Source organism: Dermochelys coriacea (genome assembly GCF_009764565.3).
Source record: "Dermochelys coriacea isolate rDerCor1 chromosome 12 unlocalized genomic scaffold, rDerCor1.pri.v4 SUPER_12_unloc_1, whole genome shotgun sequence".
Lineage (NCBI taxonomy): Eukaryota > Metazoa > Chordata > Testudines > Dermochelyidae > Dermochelys > Dermochelys coriacea.
In genome coordinates this window covers 89150-115253 of record NW_025091561.1, presented here as the reverse complement: position 1 = coordinate 115253, position 26104 = coordinate 89150, and the positions used below count along the sequence as shown (strand labels likewise).

General features: G+C 51.0%; 2 non-coding genes across 2 annotated transcripts; one reads left to right on the top strand and one right to left on the bottom strand.

Annotated features, from left to right (window-relative positions):
* Positions 1-12218: 12218 nt before the first annotated feature.
* On the bottom strand, positions 12219-12290 carry TRNAQ-CUG. Its single transcript has one exon. It is a non-coding gene; the product is annotated as a tRNA-Gln (tRNA).
* Positions 12291-14821: 2531 nt separating this feature from the next.
* TRNAS-UGA lies at positions 14822-14903 on the top strand. Its single transcript has one exon. It is a non-coding gene; the product is annotated as a tRNA-Ser (tRNA).
* The last annotated feature ends 11201 nt before the right edge of the window (positions 14904-26104 follow it).

Genomic DNA, 26104 nt, shown 5'->3' with positions numbered 1-26104 from the left:
TTGAGACCCTGCTTTAAGGGATTGGAGCAATGCTGGAGAGATTGAAGGGCACAGAGCTGGGGAGCAGTGTGTCCTCCAAGAAAAGTTGTTGTTGTGCTCTGGTGACACAGAGCAGATGTGGGGATTTTGTAAGCTGTGGTGTTTGTAGAGAGATAAAGTTTACTAGCCCCCAGGTTAACAACTGTTCCTGCTCCAGGAATCCTTTGCTGAATGCATCTGATGAAGTGAGCTGTAGTTCAGGAAAGCTTATGCTCAAATAAATTTGTTAGCCACAAGTCCTCCTTTTCTTTTTTTTTAAGAGTGTAGCTCACTGGTTGAATATTTGCTGGCAGGGCAATGGGTTCCTTGTTCAAATCCAAGCGCTTCCTTTCAAAAACTTTTTTAAATGAAAATCGATTTCCAGACCCATCTCCAGTGTGTTCAGGAGTTTGCTGAACGGGGGATGCTTCAAATGAATATAAACACTCAGCATTTCCCCCCAGAATGTGGAAAACCCAGCAGAGCTGTCCAGCAGCTGAAATCCGCTCCAGTCCTCAGGTCTCCAAAAGGGACACTCTGTATCTGAGGCATGTGCGACACCTCTGGGAGGATGACAGGTAAAAAAATTCTGGATTCAATGAAAGCTGAGACCACAGGAGGGGACGGTGAACGGCAGCACCACACAGGGTCATAACACTCAGGGTGCTGCTGTCGGGCTGGGGCCTGTTTGTATTTTCTCCCTAGAAATCAGCCCTCTTTCTAGTGGCTGATAAACTCTGAGCTGCCCCCAGCCCAGTGCCCCTGTCCCCTGCCCCCCTGTGACCCGCCGTGCCCGTCCCCCCACCCCGCTCACTGCAGCATCCCGTTCCCTGAGAGGAAGCCCTCGGTCGGCCTCTACGTCCATGCCAAGGGCGCGCTGATGCCCGTCCCCAGCTGCCCCCCAAGCCTGCTGGCCGCCCGCATCTGCTGCGCCTCCGGCAGCGACAAGCTGAGCCGCTGGAGCGCGCTGGGCCTGCAGGGGGCGCCCCTCAGCCATTTCCTGGAGCCGCCGAACCCCTCCAGCATCGTCCGAGGTGAGAACTGAGGCCACCGTGGGCAGGGGGCTGGGGGGGGTGCTGGGCTGCAGGGGGCTCAGTGGGGAGGCGTAATGCGGGGGCGGGGAGAGGTCAGTAGCGGTGCCAGTCTGCAGGCAGTGGGGTGGAGGGCTAGTGGGGGGCACGATGGTGCAGGGAGTTCAGTAGGGGGCTCTGTGCAGCAGGGAGCAGAGCATGGAGCGGGCCCGATGGGGGAACCGTGCTGAGGAGCTGGGCAAGGGGCTGTTCGGGAGAGGATCTGTGGAGCGGGGTGGGATTACAGTAGGGGGCGCTCTCCCCGCACAGCGCTGACCCCAGCGTGGCCCAAGGGGGCGCTGTGCCGTGGGGAGGGGCCAGGGGCTCAGTAGGGGGCGCTCTCCCCGCACAGCGCTGACCCCAGCGTGGCCCAAGGGGGCGCTGTGCTGTGGGGAGGGGCCAGGGGCTCAGTAGGGGGCGCTCTCCCCACACAGTGCTGACCCCAGCGTGGCCCAAGGGGGCGCTGTGCTGTGGGGAGCAGGGTGGGGGGCTCAATGCCTTGGAAGGGGCCACACAGCAATGGCTCTGCAGCTGCCTCTGCCTCTCTCCTCCCACTGCCAAGCGGACCCCGGCCCCACCCAGCCTGCCCTCAACTGGGTCATCAATGAGCAGCTGCAGCTGGCCCCGAGGCCGGCCTGCCAGCCCCCTACACCCAGCACCAGGTCTGCTTCTTCCTGGGGCCCCACTTCTGCCCCCTCAGCTCCAGCACCAAGTGCTGCAGGCTTAGCCTCAACTGGAGCTGCAGGGATGCAGCCCCAGAGCGGGTGGATGGTGCCCCTGGGATGGCCGTGCTGAAGTGAGTGGGGGGACGGGGATCACAATGCAGGGGGGTAATTTATCTCTGTGTCCCCTTGGTACCCTGAGTCCCCTGGCTCGTCCTGTCGTGCCTGTCCTTAAAAACTTCTAAGGAAGGAGATTCCACCACCTCCCTAGGGAACCCATTCCAGTGCGTCACCACCCTCCTAGTGAAAACGTTTTTCCTAATATCCAACCTAAACCTCCCCCACTGCAACGTGAGACCATTACTCCTCGTTCTCTCATCTGCTACCACTGAGAACAGTCTAGATCCATCCTCTTTGGAACCCGCTTTCAGGTAGTTGAAAGCAGCTATCAAATCCCCCCTCATTCCTCGCTTCCGCAGATTAAACTATCCCAGTTTCCTCAGCATCTCCTCATAAGTCATGTGTTCCAGTCCCCTAATCATTTTTGTTGCCCTTTGCTGTAATCTTTCCAATTGTTCCCAAGCCTTCTTGTAGTCATCCCTCGATTTGCTGGCAATGCCCCTACTTATACATCCCAAAATGCCATTGGCTTTCTTGGCAACAGGGGCACACTGTTGACTCATTTCCAGCTTCTCGTCCACTGTAACCCCTAGGTCCTTTTCTGCAGAACTGCTGCCGAGCCATTCAGTCCCTCGTCTGTAGCGGTGCATGGGATTCTTCCGTCCGAAGTGCAGGACTCTGCACTTGTCCTTGTTGAACCCCATCAGATTTCTTTTGGCTCAATCCTCTAATTTGTCTAGAGCCCTCTGTATCCTATCCCTACCCTCCAGCGTATCTACCTCTCCTCCCACTTTAGTCATCTGCAAACTTGCTGAGGGTGCAATCCACATCATTCTCCAGATCATTTATGAAGATATTGAACATAACCGGCCCGAGGACCGACCGTCAGGGCACACCACTTGATACCGGCTGCCAACTAGACATGGAGCCATTGATCACTATGCGTTGAGCCCAACAATCTAGCCAACTTTCTATCCACCTTATAGTCCATTCATCCAGCCCATACTTCTTTAACTTGCTGGGAAGAATACTGTGGGAGACCGTGTCAAAAGCTTTGCCAAAGTCAAGGAACAACACATCCACTGCTTTCCCCTCATTCACAGAGCCAGTTATCTCATCATAGAAGGCAATTAGATTAGTCAGGCATGACTTGCCCTTGGTGAATCCATGCTGACTGTTCCTGATCAATTTCCTCTCCTCTAAGTGCTTCAAATTTGATTCCTTGAGGACCTGCTCCATGATTTTTCCAGGGACTGAGGTGAGGCTGACTGGCCTGTAGTTCCCAGGATCCTCCTTCTTCCCTTTTTGAAAGATGGGCACAACATTCGCCTTTTTCCAGTCGTCCAGGACTTTCCCTGATCGCCATGAGTTTTCAAAGATAATGGCCAATGGCTCTGCAATCACATCCGCCAACTCCTTTAGCACTCTCGGATGCAGCACATCCAGCCCCATAGACTTGTGCTCGTCCAGCTTTTCTAAATAATCCCGAACCATTTCTTTCTCCACAGAGGGCTGGTCATCTTCTCCCCATGCTGTGCTGCCCAGTGCAGTCGTCTGGGAAATGACCTTGTTTGTGAAGACAGAGGCAAAAAAAGCATTGAGTACATTAGCTTTTTCCACATCCTCTGTCACTAGGTTGCCTCCCTCATTCAGTAAGGGGCCCACACTTTCCTTGACTTTCTTCTTGTTGCTAACATACCTGAAGAAACCCTTCTTGTTACTCTTAACATCTCTTGCTAGCTGCACCTCCACGTGTGATTTGGCCTTCCTGATTTCACTCCTGCATGCCTGAGCAATATTTTTATACTCTTCCCTGGTCATTTGTCCAATCTTCCACTTCTTGTAAGCTTCTTTTTTTTTTGTTTAAGATCAGCAAGGATTTCACTGTTAAGCCAAGCTGGTCGCCTGCCATATTTACTATTCTTTCTACACATCGTGATGGTTTGTCCCTGTAACCTCAATAAGGATTCGTTAAAATACAGCCAGCTCTCCTGGACTCCTTTCCCCCTCATGTTATTCTCCCAGGGGATCCTGCCCATCAGTTCCCTGAGGTGGTCAGTCTGCTTTTCTGAAGTCCAGGGTCCGTGTTCTGCTGCTCTCCTTTCTTCCTGTGTCAGGATCCTGAACTCGACCATCTCATGGTCACTGTCTCCCAGGTTTCCATCCACTTTTGCTTCCCCTACTAATTCTTCCCGGTTTATGAGCAGCAGGTCAAGGAAAGCTCTGCCCCTAGTTGATTCCTCTGGCACTTGCACCAGGAAATTGTCCCCTACAATTTCCAAAAACTTCCTGGATTATCTGTGCACCGCTGTATTGCTCTCCCAGCAGATATCAGGGTGATTGAAGTCTCCCATGAGAACCAGGGCCTGCGATCTAGTAACTTCCGTGAGTTGCCGGAAGAAAGCCTTGTCCACCTCATCCCCCTGGTCCGGTGGTGTATAGCAGACTCCCACCACGACATCACCCTTGTTGCTCACGCTTCTAAACTTGATTAGAGACTCTCCAGTTTTTCTGCAGTTTCATACTTGAGCTCTGAGCAGTCATATTGCACCCTTACATACAAAGCAACTCCCCCACATTTTCTGCCCTGCCTGTCCTTCCTGAACAGTTTATATCCATCCATGACAGTAATCCAGTCATGTGAGTTATCCCACCAAGTCTCTGTTATTCCAATCACATCATAATTCCTTGATTGTGCCAGGACTACCAGTTCTCCCTGCTTGTTTCCCAGGCTTCTTGCATTTGTGTATAGGCACTTGAGATAACTCGCTGATCGTCCCTCTTTCTCAGTATGAGGCAAGAGCCCTCCCCTCTCGTGCACTCCTGCTCGTGCTTCCTCCCGGTATCCCACTTACCCACTTACCTCAGGGCTTTGGTCTCCTTCCCCTGGTGAACCTAGTTTAAAGCCCTCCGCACTAGGTTAGCCAGCTTGCTTGCGAAGATGCTCTTCCCTCTCTTCGTTAGGTGGAGCCCGTCTCTCCCTAGCACGCCTCCTTCTTGGAACACCATCCCATGGTCAAAGAATCCAAAGCCTTCTCTCCGACACCACCTGCGTAGCCATTCGTTGACTTCCATGATTCGACGGTCTCTACCCAGGCCTTTTCCTTCCACGGGGAGGATGGACGAGAAGATCACTTGCACCTCAAACTCCTTTATCCTTCTTCCCAGAGCCACGTAGTCTGCAGTGATCCACTCAAGGTCATTCTTGGCAGTATCTTTGGTGCCCATGTGGAGAAGCAGGAAGGGGTAGCGATCCGAGAAATTGATGAGTCTCGGCAGTCTCTCCGTCACATCACGAATCCTAGCTCCTGGCAAGCAGCAGACTTCTCGGTTTTCCCGGTTGGGGTGGCAGATAGATCATAGAATCATAGAATCATAGAATATCAGGGTTGGAAGGGACCCCAGAAGGTCATCTAGTCCAACCCCCTGCTCAAAGCAGGACCAAGTCCCAGTTAAATCATCCCAGCTAGGGCTTTGTCAAGCCTGACCTTAAAAACCTCTAAGGAAGGAGATTCTACCACCTCCCTAGGTAACGCATTCCAGTGTTTCACCACCCTCTTAGTGAAAAAGTTTTTCCTAATATCCAATCTAAACCTCCCCCATTGCAACTTGAGACCATTACTCCTCGTTCTGTCATCTGCTACCATTGAGAACAGTCTAGAGCCATCCTCTTTGAAACCCCCTTTCAGGTAGTTGAAAGCAGCTATCAAATCCCCCCTCATTCTTCTCTTCTGCAGACTAAACAATCCCAGCTCCCTCAGCCTCTCCTCATAAGTCATGTGCTCTAGACCCCTAATCATTTTCGTTGCCCTTCGTTGTACTCTTTCCAATTTATCCACATCCTTCCTGTAGTGTAGATGACTCAGTCCCCCTGAGAAGACAGTCCCCGACCATCACCACCCGCCTCCTTCTCTTGGGAGTGGTGGTCGTGGAACTCCCAACCCTAGGACAGGGCATCTCATGTCTTCCAATCGGCAGAGTCTTCTTCTGTTCCCTTCCCTCAGATGTATTATCTAGTCCACTCTCTGCATTAGTACCTGTGGAGAGAACATGAAACGGTTACTTACTTGTATTGCATTGCTGGTACATGGATGCTCCCCTTTCTTCTTCTGGAGGTCACATGCTGCCAAATTTCTTCACCATCCTCCTGTCCCCGCAGTGCAGCCTGCTCTGAATCTTCAGAACATAGTGTCTGTAGAAGCATATCCTGACTTCTGTCCAGGAAATCTTCAGTTTCTCTTATGCAATGCAGGGTCGCTACTTGTTTCTCCAAACCTTGAACCTTCTCTTCCGATATGGAGACCAGCTTGCACTTTGTACAGACAAAGTCGCTTCTGTCCTGTGGAAGAAAGACAAACATGGCACATCCAGTGCAGGTCACAACAGCTGAACACTCCCCATCCATATTACCTTCCTTCTACGAGCTTCCTCAGGAGTTGTAGTAACTACTCAGAGAAGCCAGCAAGATGTAAGCCTCAGTGGACTCTCCCCAGCAGATCCCTGGCAAACTCCCTCGGTTAGCCGCTCTGCTGTTTGCTGCTCAGCTGGTTGGCAGCTGACTGGCTTTTTGTAACAGTCAGGCCCACTCAAGGCTCACCTGGAACAAAGCACTCTGATTTAGTCAGATCACTTCCCCAGTTTATGCCTCAGTCCCCGTTCCATCCCCCCCAGCTCCACCTCTGTAACATGGGGCTGATTCTGACCCACGTCTGACAGTGAGACTGAAACCCTTTTGCTCAAGAGTCTGTTAACCCCGCTGTGCCCTGGTCAATTCCCAGCGTGCCTCTTTCTTCCTCTTTAGACCGAGGCTGCGTCTTACCAGAGCGCAAAGGAACATCCCTTCACTCACCTGATCTCCCAAGGTCTTGGCAAGTGGCCTCTGAAGCACCTAGTGGCCAACTTCACCGGTTAGGCAGTGAAATAGCCCCGGGGGGTCTGGGGAAATGCCAAGGAGAGGCCGGGAAGGAGGAAACTCTAGAGACTGTTGGAAATTTCAGGAGTTGGGGTTAGGGCTTTTAAACTCTGTTGGCCATGCTGCATGGGGGAGGGGCCAGGGCTGGGCAATTAACAGCCTCGGCTGTGAAGAAGCCCCACTTTTCACTTAATTTTTCTTTGAATTGCAAGGGCGAGAGAGTCCCCAGAGTGCTCGGGTTGGTTCAGCCCTGTTGCCGCAGAGCAGCTGCCAACCTGCTTTCACGGATGTGTTAGGTCACCAGACTGCAGAGCGCTGCCACCGCAATGCCAGTGCATTTAGCCCAGACTTTCTCCCTCTGTATCCATCGTGTCCAGTGGTGAAGTACACTCGTCTAGTACCTAGATTGAGCTGCTTTTAGTCTCACTCGCTCGCTTGCTCTAAGGCAGATTTTCCAGCCCTGGAATCATTCCGTGGCTCCTTGAGCCCTTTCCAATGTGTCCGCAGCCCTTCTGAAGTGTGTCCATCAGAACAGGAGGTGTGCCCCAGGCTGCACTGAGAGGTACCACCTCCTGTCCTTGCTCCGACAGGATCCCCCTTGGCTGTTCACCCTCTGAGCCCCGACAGTGCCCGACTGCACCTGTGCAATTGTCTGCCACCAGACGCAGCGAAATCCAGTTGCTGCCTGTGGCACGCCAGGCTACAGCCGCGCCTCAGGCTGGCTGCGTGCGTGCGGTTCTGGGCCCTCGCTGGCTGGCCGGCCCCTTTAGCTGCCGGCACTGGTTGAAAGCAAAGCGTGAGCCCTTGCACTGAATATTATGGAGCTACTCCCTGTGCTCAGAGGGTTTGGCCTGACTCCTGAAATCAATAGGAAGGGGGGCACGGTACAATGGGGGAGTATGCATGGGTGCATGGCTGTATGCTGGGAGGGGCACTCCAATAAGTGGTACGTGCCTAAATACCTTCAATGCAGAGCATCGGGGGCCCTTACACAATCAGATGCTTTGGACAACAGCTGTACTGAGCTCCCACACTGGGAGCTAAATCCATGACACCGTCCTGTTCCCTGGGTACATTAAAGGCTCCTGGGTGGCCAAGCTGAGACCCAAACTCTTTTAAGCAGCCTGGCCTCTCAGGACTGTGCCTTTGTAAGCTTTTGCTTTGAACTCCTGCCTGGCTTCCTGTTCTGCAGCTGTGACTGACTCACTTGACTGGCCCATTGATTTTAGCCTTTTGTTCTGCTCCAGAGCTGCTGGTGGTAGTTTGAGTCACTGCAGTCTGGCCTTAAGAAATGCAAGAACCTCAAGGAGCGAGCTGGAGCCTGCTGGCTGGGGAATGTGATTCAGGCAGGAGGGAGCATGGCCCAGGGGTTAGAGCACTGGACACCTGACTCTATTCTAAGCACAATTCCTGGTCCTGTTGGGGGACTGTGGGTGAGTCATTCCCCTGGTCTGTGCCTCAGTTTCCCCATCTGTAAAGTAGAGACAAGCTCCTGTTCGGAGCCTTAACTTTATTTCAAAGGCAATAAGATAACTACCAAGAACAATTTTTCCAAGGAGTCCATTAACCCAGCTGCCAGTTCCAGCTCTCCCCCACCATCAGCCATAATCTCCAGCCCCATCAAACACACATCCCTTAAATCCCCCATGCCTCATGAGAGGGAACATCCCACGCCGATCATGGATGAGCACTCAGTGGGGAGGGATCCTGCCAAAATATTAGTTGTGAGCCAAGGGGGCAATTTTGCAAAGGGGGGGTGGGGTGGGATTCTGCCAGGGGGACAAGAGTTAAAATTTTCCCCTCTGTCACCTGCTCCCAATCTTTCTAGTCAAAACCCAGCCGGTGTGTGTAAGTTTTGAAGGGCTCATTCTGCTCATCCCATATGACCTTCTATGGAACCCGGGCTGGAGCCTCACAAACCCTAATTCCTGCCTTCAGCCCCTAGCTGGTGGGGGAGCTAGCTTGGCTCGAGAAGGAGGCAGCAATCTTGCTGAAAAGCCAGAGTGCAGAAGGCTCCATCCTGGCTCTGAGCTGTTCCAATGGTTTCCCACCCACCGTGTTACAAACCTGCACCCCATTTCCCAGCTGAGACTCCCCGGCCACGGGATCTCACGCTGCATTAACAAGGCCCCTGCTGTCAGAAATCACCTGCTGCTGCAGGTCCTGCAACACCCACATCGCTTTGCCTTTCGACCCACGCTTTGACTTTTCAAGCAGCCCTTCCAGCCATACTCCGCCTTGAGCCGGGGGCAGGAGGGGCAATGACATTTCTGAAGAGAGACCAATGGGGTGCGGGAATATCACTCATTGGCCCACTTCTTCTCACCCGGCCAGCTGTAGACAAGCTTGGTGCAGCCCCCCAGCAGAGTCTCTCACCAGCACAAGTTAGTCGCCTGGACCACGTTCCCTCCCGCACTTTGTCCCTCTCATGCCCCAGCACCAACAGCTACACCAATGCTGTAGCCTGAACCGGCAGGACGTTTTGTCCCTCCCGTCCCGTTTCACACCAACGGCAGACAGAACCAGCGTCTAGGCTGTGCCCCAGACACTAGCTCAGCTCTCGGCTCCCAGGGGCTGTGCTAGGAGGGGATGCAGACTGCGGAGCAGCTTGACAAAACTCCTGGTTGTCCTGGGCATCGCAGCCAAGGCCCTTGCTCCATGGGCTGGGTGGCTGCGTTGCCGTAACAAGGAGCCACTTCCAACGCCAGCCGGGAAGATGCTGAGCTGCGTATCCTCCGGCATTCTGGGGTTCCTTCCCCGGGGGTTTGGAGCAGCTTGAGCCCCTCCAAAGGCTGGAAGAGAGCAGAGCAGGGCTGGCCAGCTGGCCCATGCAGCGGTGCAGTGGGGACCGGGAGGGATAATCCAGGGTGGGGATGGCTGGGGGAGGAGTGGATGGGTCGTGGCGTAGCTCAGCCAGGAGCCCAGATTAGTAGCCGGCCCCGTGCACCGTGTGTCTAGTGAAGGGGAGAGGTGCACCCACATGGTTGGAGAGGGATGGGGGGAGCTGGATCGCAGCCTAGAAAAACCTATTGCAAATAAATAGGGCACTGCAAAGGCCCCCCAGCCGTAGTCCCAGAGACAGAGCAGCTCCCCACTGGGGAGTGAGGAAAAGCCCCTCCCCAACAGCAGCCTGTGCCCCCGTCTCTGCCCTCACTGCGCCAGCCCAGCCACTGGGGGCACTCGGGGGTGAGGGTTGGGCTTGCGGTTGCAGGGGGGGCCCACCTGGTTCTTGAGCTCGGCCAAGGATGGAGGAGGTGAGCTGGGGTGGGGAGCAGTTCCCCTGCGCGCGCCCCCCCGTGTTACCTGCTGTGTTGCAGGCAGCCCTCCTCGCGCCCCCTCACCTCCGCCTCCCTGGGCCTGAGCGCAAAGCTGATGCCTGCTTCTCAGCCCACCCCGGCTTCCCACGCGAATAGCTGATTCGTGGGAAGCTGGGGGGGTGGAGAAGCAGAGGGGGGCAGCGCGTTCAGGGAGGAGGTGGAGGCGGAGGTGAGCTGCGGCCGGGGGTGAGGCGGGGAGCTGCCGGTGGGTGCTCTGCACCCACCAAATTTTGCCCTTGGGTGCTCCAGGGCTGGAGCACCCATCGAGTTGGTGCCTAAGGCACCACTTTGGGCCGGTTATATTTAGAAGCCCTTGTCCCTCGCGGAACAACTGGTTCTAAAAAGGCTTCTAAATTTAACAACCAGTTCTAGCGAACCGGTGCGAACCGACTCCAGCTCACCACTGGGTGTATCTGCCCTATTTCTCTGCAGTTTGTCCTGAATTTGGCATTCTCAGTTGAGGCCCGGAAGGCACGGCTGCAGTGTCAAAGAAGGAAATCAAGCTGGTTTGGTATGATTTCTGCTTGGTAAAGCCATGCGGGCTGCTAGTGATTAACCCATCATCCTCCAGCTATTCCCAAATGGAATGTTTTACACATTGCTCTAGTAGATCCAGGTACCAAGGTCAGGCTGAGTGGTCTATAGTTCTACGGCTCCTCCTTTCCCCCCTTTTTAAAGATGGGCACCAAGTTGGCCCTCCTCCAGTCTTCTGGGACCTCTCAAGTCATCCATGAGTTTGCAAATATTATCGCCAGTGGCTCCAAGATTTCTTCAGCTAATTCCTTCAGTACCATCGGGTGCTAGCCTTCCTGATTGGAATTGTATCCCATTGGTCATAAGGTCTCTGACGTGTTCTTTACTTATCCTGATCTGCATCCCTTCCCCTTTACTGTCTGTGGTAACTTCGGAAGTCCTCCAGTCACATTATTTTTTGTGAGAACACTGAAGCAAAGTAGGCATTGAGCCCCTCTGCCTTCCTATCATCTTCCATTACCAGCTCACCTTCTCCACTCAGCAGCGCACCCACACCATCCCTGTGTTCTTCTGTGTCTGATGTATTTGAAGAACCCCTTCCTGTTGTCACTAACATTTCTTACCAGTTGTAGCTCATTCCTTGCCTTGGCTTTCCTGATTTTGTCTCTACACTCTCCCTTGTTATGTTGTATCTGAGCCTGGGAAAAAAGCAGGGAGAACTGGAAGTCCTGGCACAGTCAAGGAATTATGATGTGATTGGAATAACAGAGACTTGGTGGGGTAACTCACATGACTGGAGTACTGTCATGGATGGATGTAAACTGTTCAAGAAGGAATTTAGTGTCACCTGCATGGCACCAGCTCAGGGAGCCCAGTGAGATGGGGTTACAGAATACAGGGGGAGGGAGCAGGGGAGAGAGGTGACAGGGATCAGAGTAGCAGCCATGTTAGTCTGTATTCACAAAAAGAAAAGGAGGCCTTGTGGCACCTTAGAGACTAACAAATTGATTTGAGCATAAGCTTTTGTGAGTTACAGCTCACTGCATCCGATGAAGGCTTATGCTCAAATAAATTTGTTAGTCTCTAAGGTGCCACAAGTACTCCTTTTCTTTTTTCAGAGAGAGTAGTGTCAATTGAGCGCTCTGTGTTGTAAGGTGTCCATGTCAATTACAAAGCATCCCTTAGAGCTAATTAACGGCTTACAAGGTACTTAGAGTCAATTGACAGTTTGCAAGCTTTAACACAGACACTGTCAGCAGCTATGGAGAGCTGCAAATCAATATTGCAGAATTACAATTATTTCAAATAGGGGAATTACAAATATTAAAAATATGCCTATATAAAATATGCCTAAAGCATGGCCCTGGCACTCCTTTCTTCAGGTGCCATGCTGGAAAGAGGAAAAGTGTGGCAGCAAGTACAAACTTGTGGGCATCAGGTGAAGCAGCGAGAATCCCAAACACCAGGTCAAACCACAGGACTGCAGGCATCAGTAGCCAGTTCTAGAGCCCCAAGCTATTGTAGTCATCCCGACCAAAGACCTGTCTGCAGAGGGCAGGAGTCACCCAGTAGGAGGTAAACAACTCACATTTGTGCAGCCAGAGACAGGGAAGGGGAGCACTTTGAGCTCCAGGGATTTACCACAAGGTCCCACTGAGATTTGAACTCAGATTGCAGGATTCAGAGTCCTGAGTGCTGACCATTACACCATGGGACCAGCTTCTGCTGCCTTCTCTGGACATCAGTGATCCTCACGGGGCTGGCTTGTGTAATGGGACTGTTGGCCCTTTACTAAAACGTTGTGGGGGTTTTTGGTTGGCTAGTTCCCAGTCCCAATAGAAGGGGGAAGGGTCAGTGGGAAATCAGGACCCTGAGAGTGAAAGTGCCCTGAGGCAATGGTCACCAACTGGTAGGGAACAAGTAAGAATTGGTTGATGGAGAAAAATTCCTGGTGAAAATTGGCAAAGCTGTAGATATTTTGAAAAGTTACAGTGAATTTATGCATGAAGATACAAACAGAGAGACAAACACACACAGAGAAAGAGAAAATCACACAGGTCACAGGCCCACACAGACATAAACAAAAACCACACACACACACACACACACACACAAAGCCATACCCACATAAGGGAAAGACACTCAAAACATACAAAGAACAAATCCACACCAAAAAAAAAAAAGCACAGAAAAAGCACACAACAAGAAAACACAAAAACCACATACCAAAAGAATACTAAGCAAAAAACAATATGCATTCAAAAATCATACACACACGCACACAAAACTTGCAAGACATCCACAAAAATCACCCAAGACCCACATGCACATCAACACAACAGACACAAAACATATCAACATACAGAAAGTCAGGCAGGGTTTGAATCTCACAAGCAGGAGGGTGGCACACAGGTGATTTGGGGAGCAAAGATTGAAGGGGAGTCAGGGAGTGAAGAATCACAGGATGAGTAGCGCTCTGGGCTCTGCTTGACCCCTCCTGACACAGGCAGCTGGTGGAGAATGGAGCCTTGTAGATGTGTGAATCTGCCCTGCACTCGGTAAATGAAAGGACCTTGGTGTCTGCTGGGCTGGAATTGTATTTTCCACAGTGCAAAATGATTAGCAGAAGCCATCTGCTTACAGAAAACCAGTGCTCTAGCTGGGGTTTGAACTCACAACTGCAGCATCACTCGATAAGTATAAGTAAAAGGTTGGGTGTGACAGTGTGTGGGGGAGGGGAAGGGTGTGTTTCTTAGGATATAAATGATGGCAAACACAGGGGTAGTGACAGTAAAGCCCCGGGTCTGAGTGTTATGACCCTGTGTGGTGCTGCCGTTCACCTTCCTCTCCTGTGGTCTCAGCTGTCATTGAATCCAGCATTTCTTCACCTGTCACCGTCCCAGAGGTGTGGCATGTGCCTCAAATACAGAGTGTCCCTCTTGGAGATGCGAGGACTGGAGCGGATTTCAGCTGCTGGGCAGCTCTGCTGGGTTTTCTACATTCCCAGTGAGAAATGCAGAGTGTTTTCATTCATTTCAAGCATCCCCCATTCAGCAAACTCCTGAACGCACTGGAGGAGGGTGGTGGCTCACGCTTTTAGGGGGCTTCCACAGCTCCTGCCCACAAAAGTGACAAAACATTAGCAGGCTATTGTTTTAACTAATCAATGACTTTGTGAGTTGGGCTTGTTGTGACTTAACTGTTTTTAAGGTCTCTTCTGTCTGTAACCTTTTCATAGAATCATAGAATCATAGAATATCAGGGTTGGAAGGGACCCCAGAAGGTCATCTAGTCCAACCCCCTGCTCAAAGCAGGACCAAGTCCCAGTTAAATCATCCTAGCCAGGGCTTTGTCAAGCCTGACCTTAAAAACCTCTAAGGAAGGAGATTCTACCACCTCCCTAGGTAACGCATTCCAGTGTTTCACCACCCTCTTAGTGAAAAAGTTTTTCCTAATATCCAATCTAAACCTCCCCCTTTTCCCTGTTCATTGGCTGTCTGAGGATGGTGCGGGGATGGTTTGGTTTTTGAAAAATCTTTCTCTGTGGTATTATAAAGGAGTAAGTGACAGGAAGAACATCCCCCCACCCCCCGCTTCTTGGTGCAGGGAGCCACCCACGGAGATTTTTAATTGTTCTAACTCATTCTTGGCCTTGACCAAACCGTTTTCCAGACAAATTATCAAGGACATTTCAAATGAGAAAACCAAACCAAACCAAATGCAAACCACAGAAACCCCCACCACACACAGTTTGGGTCTGAATTTTTCGACTGAAATTTGGAGACAATAAAACTCATCCCTCTGTTGGCCAGAACCCAAAGCTAGACCTCCCCCGGTCTCTGTGACTTCTGCTACCAAAACACCAATGTGCTAACGCCTCTTGTGAGACATTTTCCTGCACAATACTGCTGCTATTCCAGTTATTGACTCCAGGAAACATTTTCCTGAGCCTGGTTCTGTGTGTCACTGGTTTCTCTAGCACAGGTCAGTCCCTAAGCACAGACAGCCTCATTCACATCATGCTTCAAGTTGAGAATCATTTGCCATTCCCGCTCTGTGGGAGGGGAGACTTTTAAAAGCCCTCTCTGTGCGACTGCACATGGCCAAGCAAAGAGAACAAACCCCAAATTCCCCCTGTGCTTTCGGAGCCAGGTTTGCTGTGGGAATTCTGTATTTCAGATGACGTCAAGCCTGGGCATTGCGATTATTTACCAGTTTCTGTGGCATTGAAGCACTAGGGTGCTCGTAGCTGTGATAGCCGAGTGGTTAAGACATTGGAGTTGAAATCCAACGGGGTTCCCCTGCGCAGGTTCGAATCCTGCTTGCAGCGAGGCCTGTGTTTTAGCCAGTCTCTAACCTGGGCAATACTCTCAACACCCCCTGAGACGCTCTCAACTCTCTCCCCACCCCAAGTAAATCCTGTTCTGCTCCTTTCATAGAGGTCCTTGGGACACCACCTCACACTGTGCCCCTGAGGTGTCAGGCAAACTCTCAGCACCTGAAGCCTCTGCCACTCACCTAACGCTCCCTGCCCCATAGATCAGCCATAACCCTGGGTCTGTTCCTCCCTGTAGGGTGTGAAAGGAGCCATCAGTGCAGCGAGAGGTGCCAACTCCCTGGGTGCTACAGGGCTGCAGCACCAACAGAAACAAAAAAACAGGTGCTCAGCACCCACTGGCAGCCAGCTGCCCACCCCCGCACCTCCCACCTGCTAGCAGGCCTGGCCCACGAGCTCCTTCTCTTCTCCTTCAACTCCTCCCTCCTGCGAGTGATCAGATGTGTGGGAGGAGTGGGGAGAGGAAGAAATAGGGCGGCATGGCAAGAGACTGGACAGGGGTCAAGCAACCCCCAGGAAGTCTCAAAATCAGCACCTCTGAGTACAGAAGCCTTCCCTGAGTCTGAGCTACCAAGATCCCTGCCACAGAGCAGGGTGCACAAATCTCAGCCTCCCTTTCCCACACATGGCTCTGGACACCACCAGGAATGATTTGGCTCCTGGCACACAAGAGCTGAGTGCCTGGACAGGGGCTTGAACCTGGACCCTCCCCTTAAGAGCCTGATGCTCTATGGACTGAGCTGGCCAGGCTTGCTGAGAGCCTCTCCCCATCCTCCTTTTCTCCACGGCCACTGCCGATTCCTCCTCCTCTTCCTGCCTCCTGCACCTCAGGGTCAATAAATCTCTGCACCTAGACAGCCGATCCGTCCCCTGCACCCCAATTCCCCATCCCTAAGCCTCCCTGCCAAAGTCCTGCACCTGGATCCATAGAATTAAGACTCATGTCTCACTGGGGACTCCACTTCTTGTGCCCAGAGAGTCTTTCTCCCTCTCAGTAGCTGACCCCACAACACAGGGAAAATTCACATAAAACAAAAGATAAACCAATCCCCCTTGCCTGGTTTACCTATACTGGTTTCAATATTGGAGACCTTGATTAGGATGGGTTGGAGATGATGGATTTCTGTCTGGCCTCTCTCAGTCCCAAGAGAGAACGACTCGTAAACAAAGAGCTCCAAACAAAAGTGTGCACAAAGGTGGTTTGGGGAGCAAAGATTGAGGAGGAGTCATGGGGTGAAGAATCACAGGATGGGCAGAGCTCTGGGCTCCGCTTTACCCCTCCTGACACAGGCGGCTGGTGGAGAGCGGAGCCTTGTAGATGTGTGGAATCTGCCTTGCACTCGGTAAAGGAAGGGACCTCAGTGTCTGCTGGGTTGGGATTGTGTTTTCCGCAGGGGAAAATTAGGAGAAGCCACTCGCTTAAAGAAATCTGTTGCTCCGCTTGAGGTTTAAACTCAACCTAAACATTGCGCTACACAGCGCTGCTCTCTAGGTACTGTGGGCTAACCCATTGCACCGCTGGAGCCCACAGTTAATCCCCGCTCTCATTCTTCCATGGATGGATTGGGGGCGAGGTGGTTGCATTACCTAAAACAAATCCATATGAAAGGCTGCAGGACAGCAGCAGCAGAGGTGGGGAGCCTCCTTCTGTGTGATCGAGGTGGTTCCCACCTTCTGCTGCTGAGGGGACGGTTGGTGCTTTGAGCCCACCTGGGGCTGGAACTTCTCCTGGGTGAGGTTAATGAGACTCTGAAGAAGCGAAGGGAAGTCTTTTCTATTCCAGCCAATCTCCATCTGTCTCCAGGGGCCCTTCAGGCTCTCTGCTCCCCTGTTGGGGCGATGCAGAGGTAAGTCCCGACCTGGGTTAATCACAGAGAGGCTGTGTCCCATGTCATGTGTGTGGGAGAGGGATAGGGTAGGGTTGGGTCGGGTTTCAGGGGAAAAGGTTGGGTGTGACAGTGTTTGGAGGAGGGGGAAGGGTGTGTTTCTTAGGATATAAATGATGGCAAACACAGAGGCAGTGACAGTGAAGCCCTGGGTCTGAGTGTTATGACCCTGTGTGGCGCTGCCATTCACCTTCCCCTCCTGTGGTCTCAGCTTTCTTTGAATCCAGCATTTTTTCACCTGTCATCATCCCAGAGGTGTTGCACATGCCTCAAATACAGAGTGTCCCTCTTGGAGATGTCAGGACTGGAGTAGATTTCAGCTGCTGGACAGCTCTGCTAGGTTTTCTGCATTCGCCTAGGGAAATGCTCAGCGTTTAAATTTATTTCAAGCATCCTCATTCAGCAGACTCCTGAACACACTGGAGATGGGTCTGGAAATTGATTTTCATTTCAAAAAGGGAAGCACTTGGATTTGAACTAGGAACCCATTGCCCTACCGGCAAATATTCACCTACTGAGCTACACTCTCAGGAAAGACTGTCCTGTATAGCCCAGAGCAGGAACAGCTTTGAGCCTGCGGGTTAATAAACTTTATCTGTATACAAACTCCATTGCTTACAAATACCTCACACCCTCTCTGTGACACCAGAGCACAACAGCTTCCCTTGGAGCACACGCTGCTCCACAGCTCCGTGCCCTTCAATCTCCCCAGCATTGCTCCAATCCCTCAAAGGAACAGGGCACAGGAAACTACAATCACTTCATCCCAATAGATTTAATGCCCAAATAATTCCATGTAGACCAGAAGCGCAGAGCTTCTCTGAGTATCAGCCCTATCCCAGTACAGGTCCCCAGCAGTGAGTGTGGCCCACAATGCAGGGGTCACTTTTTCATAGTTTGAACATTTGTGGTTCTCCGGTAGAATTATTGTTTCTCGTACGGCAGACCTGGTTTTTATTTATGGCCAGTGAAGAGCTGAGTATTATTGTCCAATGTAGAAGTTATAGAATTTAAACAAGGAAGAACAGTCAATTTTCCCATCATTTCACACCTTTACATCCAAACACAATGACTTTCTGAATGACCCATCCTCATTCAACCAGAAGATCCTGGGGGTGGGATGTAGGAGTCACTGGGGAAAACACAGAAGAACAATTTCCATTGCACAAATCCACGAAGAGCAGAACCTCCCTATGTGTCTTGTCTGAGCCAGGGCATTCAACTCCAGTGAACCCTTCTCTCCTGCAATGGCAATGATCAGACAGAGGGAACGTGGCCACCTGCATCCCAGACAGGGAGATATTGGCTCGGCTCTTTCTTTATGCTGCTCTTGTTAGTCCATGAAACATCAAGGATGGAATGCAAGGCTGAGTTCATGCACAAACCCCCTGAAAAATGTCCATGCCCCAGAGAAATCCTGACCCCTGCTATTGGAATGATGTACTGGAGATTTGAATAGGAAAGGGACTGTCTGAATTGTCAACGTGGGGAATGAACAATGATCTACAGTGATGTTGTTAACACAAACACACTCTCATAATGCTCCAGCCAGAAGGGAAATGGGCAGGAGTTCTCGCTGTTCAGCCATGGACACACTTACACTAATGCACAGCCGTGAGTGTGCTGGGGAAGTGGATCTGAGCAATTTGAAGTGACAATTCTGTGAGAACTGAATGCTAGTGTAGTGAAATAGCCATAGATCAAGTAGCTGTGGGCAAGTAGTTAAGGCGATGGACTTGAAATCCATTGGGGTCACTCCACGCAGGTTCAAATCCTGCCAACGATGGAAGCAAAAGACTGTTATGATTACTGCAATCTTAGTGCCACAGCATGAAAACTGGAGCCAGATCTGGTCTCACTCTTGGGTTGTCTACACTTAAAACACTGCTGTGACACTGCGATAGCACTTTGGAGTAGACAGTTGCTACAGCGAGTGGAGGGGTTTTCCCATCGCTGTAATAGTTACATTGAGGTAACAATTCTTCCTTCTATTTAGCTCTATCTAAGCAGCCTTTAGGTCAGCTTAACTGTATTGGTTTGGGGGTTTGCATTTTTCACACCCTGAGAGACCGAAGCTCTGCCAGTTAAATGCCCAGCATACACCACCCTTTGATCCCTCTTAGGATTTCCATGCAAGCACTGACCTGTGAGAGGAAAACATCAGCTCACAAACACAAAGACTGAATTCCCCACAATTAATCTCTCTGCACTTTCCAGAACATCACAAAATTTAGTTCATTCCTGCTGGGACAGAGAAAAAATAAGTGACACTAAGTTTTTGGCTTGATTAAATAAAGTTAAGGGTTTACTACACTAAAAATTTGTACCGATTCTTCTAAATAACACCATAACGTGAGATAAGAACACAGACAAATCTTGTCAGTGAAGACTAATTTCAGAAATAGTCTTCCCTTTATTAATTTCCATTGTGCCCCCACTGCAGGTCTGGGCCCCTCCAGTGCAACTGCTCTGCATTCTCCTTCCCGTAAGAATTGGTTTTGGACATTCCCAACTTTGGAAAATTGTGCAATTCAGAATTTGAATAGTGAACCCAGCTTCCTTCCTGCACATGCTCTACATCACTATACAGCAGCTTCTCCACTTGCAAAGTCACCCCCTGGGTTCAGCAGGGACCTCTGGCAAGGACAGTGGGTGTAGCTAAGAGCTCGGTGTGCCTGGCAGTGAGGTAGGGGCATCCTGAGGCTGGAAGCTCTGAGTCAGCTGTAAAGAAGAAACTCCCCCGATAAGTACAGAGATTGAATTCCCCAACTTTAGCATTATGACACTCTGTAGAAAGCCACACATGTCTGTTGTTTTTTCACAGAGAGATGGAAAAATCAGGGGACACCAATTTTGAAGTTTGAGTAAATAAAGTTTAGGAGATAGTTATTAAGCTTGCAAAAATATGCCACAGATCCCTCTGCATAACACCGGAAGGTGAAATAGGAACAGAGGCAAACCTTGTCAGCAAAGGCTAATTTCCCAAACGATCCTTGTTAGAATAGAGATATTCAGGCCTGCCTGTAAAGCCTATACTTTAAGAGTACAGGCTTTTTTTTTTTATCACAGTGTATTTTCACTGTGTATTTTCATCACTTATCTAGTTACAGGGATATAAAACAAAGAATCAAAATCACAGTCTGCCTGTGTACAGGCCTTCTCTCCCCAGGAGAGTCTGAAGCCGGGTTCTTAGGCTAAGGCCTTTGGCTAAGCCGCAGCAGCAGCCATAACCTGGGAAGTGAATGGTCACATCCTCACATCCCAAACCCGTCCCATTAAATACAGTGGTATTGGGCAGTTAGGAAAATGATCCTGTCCTGATAATGCCCATCACGACCAGATACAGAAACAGATCTTAAGAGAGCCTCCTGTCTGGCAAGAAATCCCTTCTCAATGGTTGTGGTTGTGAAACTCTCATTTTGGTATGTTTCACCCTTATGGCCCCCACTTTTCTATTGTCAATCTGTCTGGTTCTCTAATTGTTTTTGTATAATTAATTTTGCTATGTGTAAGTTCATTAGTGTAGTCGGATAGAATTGGCTAGAGAATTATGTTACAATATATTAGGATTGGTTAGTTACATTTCAGTAGAATGATTGGTTAATGTATAGCTGAGAATATTACCATATAAACTGGAGTCAAACAGGAAGTGGAAGTGGAAATTGGAATCATGTTTGCGAAGTGGGGGAACGGGAACAGGGAACAGAGACACAGGCAAGGCTCCGCAGCGTCGGAGCCGGGAAGGGGGACGCGGGGTAAACGCTCTGTGGCGTCGGAGCTGGGAAGGGAACCCTGGGGAACAGACTCTATCGGTGTATAGAGATAAGCCCGAGTGGTGTGAAGGGCTTCAGAACATGCTGGCTTGGAAACTAACCCCAGGAAACATCACATTGTCTCCACTTCAACCTTCTGGTCTTTTGCTGCTTGCATGACAAGAACTGGGGAAGAGGGTAGGGGAAGAGAAAGCCCTCTAACAATGGCTACCCCTCTCCTCTCCCTCCCAGGCGTCAAGGATCCGCAGGGCTCAAGGCTCTGGTTGAGGGATCCTGGCCCAGGGGCTGGTGGGGGAGAAAGGATTGTAGACTCTGACGTGCACTCTGAAGAGGAGGGAATAATTGAAGGGGGCATTTTTGAGTCCTCAGTGTCCCCTGGGCTGGAATTCTACACTGCACAGGGCCAAATAAACAAGTGGGTGAAGCCATTTGGTTAATGAAAACTAGTGTTGTAGGTGAGGCTTGAACTTACAACCTCAGCATAGCTCCTCTCAGCACTGCTCTATAAAAACTGTGCAGTAACCAATTGCACCACTGGAGCACCTAACCATTGCTATTTTCCCAGGCCCCTAGGATGAGAAAGGCGAGGCGTGACTCCCAAAAATTCTCAGTGGAGTTTAGAGCAGGAGAAGACAAGTGTTGGTCCTTGGTGGGGTGGATTCTTCTGAAGGGTTCCAGGCACCATTTGACCCTCTTGCTCTTCTCTGTGCGATACCAAAGCTAATTAAGACTCAATGGAGAGTCTTGCTGCAGATCAAAATATCTGAAATCGCCGAGAACCAGGACTAAGCATTAGTCCTGCTTTGGGATAGTGTCTCTCAGGCAGGAAACTGCTGAGTCTGTGCAAGCAGTGAGGCTCCCTCACTAACAGCTGAGATTGGTGAGAGTTGTGTGAAGCATCTGTACACAGGGGTGCGAGAACAGGGGGGCACAATGCCCCAGGACTTCTACAAATGGAAGGGCTCTGCCTTACCACTTTGTAATGACCGTAAGGGTGAGTGAAGGTGGGGAGGGGGCGGAGAGCAGTGATTGGGTGATGGGATCTTGGGGGGAAGAGTCAGCGCAGGAGCAGGGCCTTGGGGAGAAGGGGTGATGCAGGGGCATGGCCTCAAGGGGAAGGGATGGGGCTACTGTTCGAGCTCTGGAGGCTGCTACTTTTAGGGAGCCTGCACCGCTCTCGGTGGGACTGCAAGACATCCCAGAGGAGAGAGGATGGCCAGCAGAGCAGTGACAGGGTGGAACGGCAAGTGACTGGTGATGTGGGCAGACAGCGGAGGGAGAAAGGGGCTTTCCCCCCAGGAGGTGAGAGGTGATCTCTGGGTTTTCATTGACCCAGGACAGCAGCTGGGAGTTAGGTGCAGTGATGGGAGGGACACCTCCAAAGAGCTCTTGGTGTCTGGATTTCAGAGTCTGAGGCAAAAGGACACTGCCCAGCGTACTGTGGGCGGGTGTTTTGCTCATAGTGTTGTGTTATGAATCCTGATTGTGGTGTTTTCCAAAGTTAATACAGGGTGATTTTCCTCCTTTTTATTAAAGTTTCTTTTCTCCACTCAGTGCTGGTGAGTGAGGACAGTATTGCCTCTTCGAGGCACTTAGTGGCCCTGGTTAGTTGCCCCAGATTACTGGATGGGGGCTTAAGCGGATTGTGTGTTGTGCCGTTGAAGAGGAGCCCCAAGCACCCAAACAGGGAATTTTAACTTCAGCCTTCAGATGAAGAGCCAGATGTGCAGCCAGCTGAACTAGCCAGGCCGCCTAAATGTATTCACCCGTCCAGCACAAGAGCAAGCCCTGGGTGCTTCTCAGCAGCTGGGGAAAAGCCTCTTGGGAAATATCTCCTGCGCCATCGCAAAAGGAACCCTTGAGTGGGAACAGTCAGAGGCCTCACTGGGGGGCTGGCCGTCCTTTCTTAACACCTTTTGATGCTGGCCGCAGAGCGAATGCTGGTCTGTGGGTGGTCTTCAGTGGGAGTTCGGCACTCCAGGAAGCAGGGTCCAGGGAGCAGGCTGTCTGTCTGTCTCTGTGGCTGTTTGCTGGCCACACATAGGCATGTGCCTCCTCTCCTCTTGCCCCACCCATGGTTGCTCTGTGACTTTTAAGCCTTCCCTTGGAGCTGTCAGCACCAGCCGCCTCTGCGCTAGGTGCCCAGAGGAGGAGAGGTGCGCTGGGCCCAGCCTGGGACTCTTCCTCCCTCCTGCCTAGCCCTGACTATCAAGCCTGGCCCTGGCACTCCTTTCTTCAAGCGCCATGTGGGAAGAGGAAGAGGTTGGAAACTGCAGATACAAGGACCAAATTTGTGAACATCAGGTGAAGCAGCAAGAAACACAACGTTCAGATGTCTCTAGCCAGACTGTTAAGTTCCAGGGCCCCAACCTATTTCGGCCAGAGCATTGAACCAGCTGGACCAAAGAACTATCTCCAGTGGGCATCAGTCGCCCAGGAAGAGGGGAAAAATTCACGCTGTCTCACCCAGAGACACGGAAACCAAGCACACTGAGCTCTTAGGCTTTGCAGCAAACCAACATAGCCCCAGGAGGTCTCACTGAGATTTGAACTCAGATGGCAGGATTCAGAGTCCTGAGTGCTGATCATTACACCATGGGACCTGCGAACATTTCCATTTCTGGACCCCTGTGACGCTCAGCCGGTTGGCTTGGACGCTGCACTTATTGATTCCCTCCGGCTGCTTCCTCTTGCAGGACTTTCTCCTCCATCAACTGTAGCCCTGAACTACCGGATCTGCGGGTCCTGCCCTGAGTAAACACATCCCCCTGCTTTGTCTCTGTTCCCTGCAGGCCGCAAAAATGTCAGGAGAGGCCGTCCCTCCCTTCACTTGGTGGTCCTGCTCAAATGGGCCAGCTGCAGCCTCATCTCCTGGAGCTCGGCCAACTGTTACTTGATCCTATTGTACAGCAGCCCACAGCCTCCCTCTGGGTCAGCCCCACCTGTTTATTCCTTACAGGCTGACCTGACCCCCCTTCCAGCCCCAGATTCACCCCCTAATCATCCTACTGGCACTCAGAGCCACAGACATGGAGGTGCTGGAGGAGGGAGGTGTGACTCTAGGGTGGGGTTCTCCTCTAAAGATGGCTGGCAGAAAGGTGGGACTCAGCTCTGTCAGTGACCTGCCTCATTGCCTCACTGCAGGGGATGCAGACAGTTATGTAAAGTGCGTAAAGGGAGTATTTGGTTCCAAGGGAATGTGAGGAATGTGCAATTATGAGAGGGAATTTCCATCCCTCCTTTACTTATGCAGCAGGGCCCCAGTGGCCTAATGGATAAGGCATTGGCTTCCTAAGACAGAGATTGTGGGTTCAAGTCCCCTCGGGGGTGAAAAACTGCTTTTTTCTTCTATATTGTAAGGAAACCTTGGTCTTATTTTCACCAAGGAAGCTGGGAGATGTTGGAACACAAAGTCTTGGATCTTTGGAACAATCCCCCACAAATGTCATCTTCCGCTCGACAAACGCTTTCTAAACCCATCAGTAGCAAACAGTTAATACTAGTGTTTGTCTGAGAACAGAGTGAAGGGGAGTGTTTACTCCAACTTGTCAATGAACGAAACAGATGGAAAGAGCAAGGCCGTTCTGAAGAGACTGGATCTGTCTGGAGACAAAGCAGAGCCTGAGAATGAGCAATGATGTGAAAAGAAGAGGTTCAAATGTGTGTTAGATGTTAGTTAGGTTGGTCTGGCAAATTTAAAGAAAATACCAATGCCCTTAGCATGATGCGGACACTGGTTGTTTCTGACCTTTACTGAGGGTTCATTGAGAAATATTTTCCCTAATTATGTTATGGAATAAAGGTGTCTTGCCCTTTGGGACAACATGGCTACATGGCACGGGGCTAATGTGCACCTTCAAGTCAACTGCCAGAGAAGACAACAGGGATTAGCTCATTCAGCCGGTGTTCCCTCTCCTGGTGGTGCTTTATCCATCGTTGTCACCGCTTGCAGACCACCTCAGTCCAAGTACAGCAGCATCCTCTTTATGACTCGGCCGTCCGGCCATGCCATGATCTGTGTTTCTTTTTTCCAAGGTGATGGGGCAGGGGGTGGGTATCTCCAAATCCAGCCATTTTCCCAGTGGTGAGTGGCAGGGAACCAGGCCCACAGTACTCTGGATTCCAGCCCAGGGATCCTGTTGAAACAGCGTCTGCTTCCTCTCCTTAACAGCCTCCACCAGTGCTGCTTCAATTCCCGGGGCTGCTCTCCCGCAGCCCCAGCACGTTGTTCGCCCTCTTCTCAGGGTCTCAGGCCTGCAAGTCCCAGCAACCAGCCAGGAGCTCTCTCTAGCTTCCCCTGGTCCCTGCTAGAAGCTGCCCTGCCAGAGGTGCTGTGACCCTATGCCCCATAGTCTTCAGAGAGATATTGTTGTGATATGGATATGGCATTACAAACATGTGTTTTATGCAAGATGGGTCATGTGAGATATCACTGGAAAGGTTAGATTGTTCTTGAACTCAAGATTTAGGCGCACTAAGTCCAGAGTTAACATGGCTGTCCTTGGTTCAGGAATACGTGGTCTAATGGCTTGAGTCAATATGGCACCATGAAGTACAGGGATGAATGACCTAATGGCCAGAGTCAATATGGCCAGCCTTTGGTTCAGGGTTGCAAGGCCTAATTGCCAATTCCAGGGGCCACTTTGGAAGGGCCCACCTAACTCCACCGGTTCCCAGCCCAAGGCCCTCTTGAGTTAAGTGCATTTGCCACCCAGCCAGCCGAGAGCCTACCGCAACATGCTGACATTACACGGGTATGTGATACCACTCACTCCGCCACCCTGGGCCACTTCCTACCTTATTTCCTGAAGCTGTCATCCAAATATCATCAGGATCTTTGGGTTCTCTGGCACTGGCAGCTCCGTGAAACTTTGTACATTGAACGAACAATTTTGTAGTGTAGACAAGGCCTCAGCGTGCCTCGTTTTTTTAACCATTTCTCAGAGATCAGGTTTTTTTAAACCTTGTATCATTTTCCTTGCCTCGCTATGTGTAAGAGGAGACTCGCTCCAAATCTGGGCTTTTCAATCTTTTCCAAGACATCTTTATTAATGATGAATTACACTGATTCTGCAATAAGTGATTCCCTTACAATTATTATATGTCACAGTACTGAGCACATAATACTCAATGGATTGACTCAGTTCCAGGGGGAGGGGAGGACCTGTAGCTCTGGATCTCTGCAAGAAGATCTGGACTGGACTCTGATGCTATTTTTAATCACAGTTATTACAGTGGTGCGTAGAGATCAACCCAGAATGCAGTGCTGTTGTGCCAGGGGCTGTACAAACACTGTAGCACACAGTCCCTGCCCCAAAGAGCTGTCAGTCTCCATAGAGAAGCCAGCCCCAGGGTCTATAATAGACATCTCCAGTAGAACACAGACAGTAGCCAGGGCCCAAGCTCAGAATCTGAGTGCCCCCCAGACTCTCTGGCAAGGGGCGTACGGAGTGCAAGTGAACACTGGGTGTCAAGGGGAAATGGTGGAAGATACAAGACAGCGGAGGGGATTCACATCTGCAGACCTAGCTGGCAG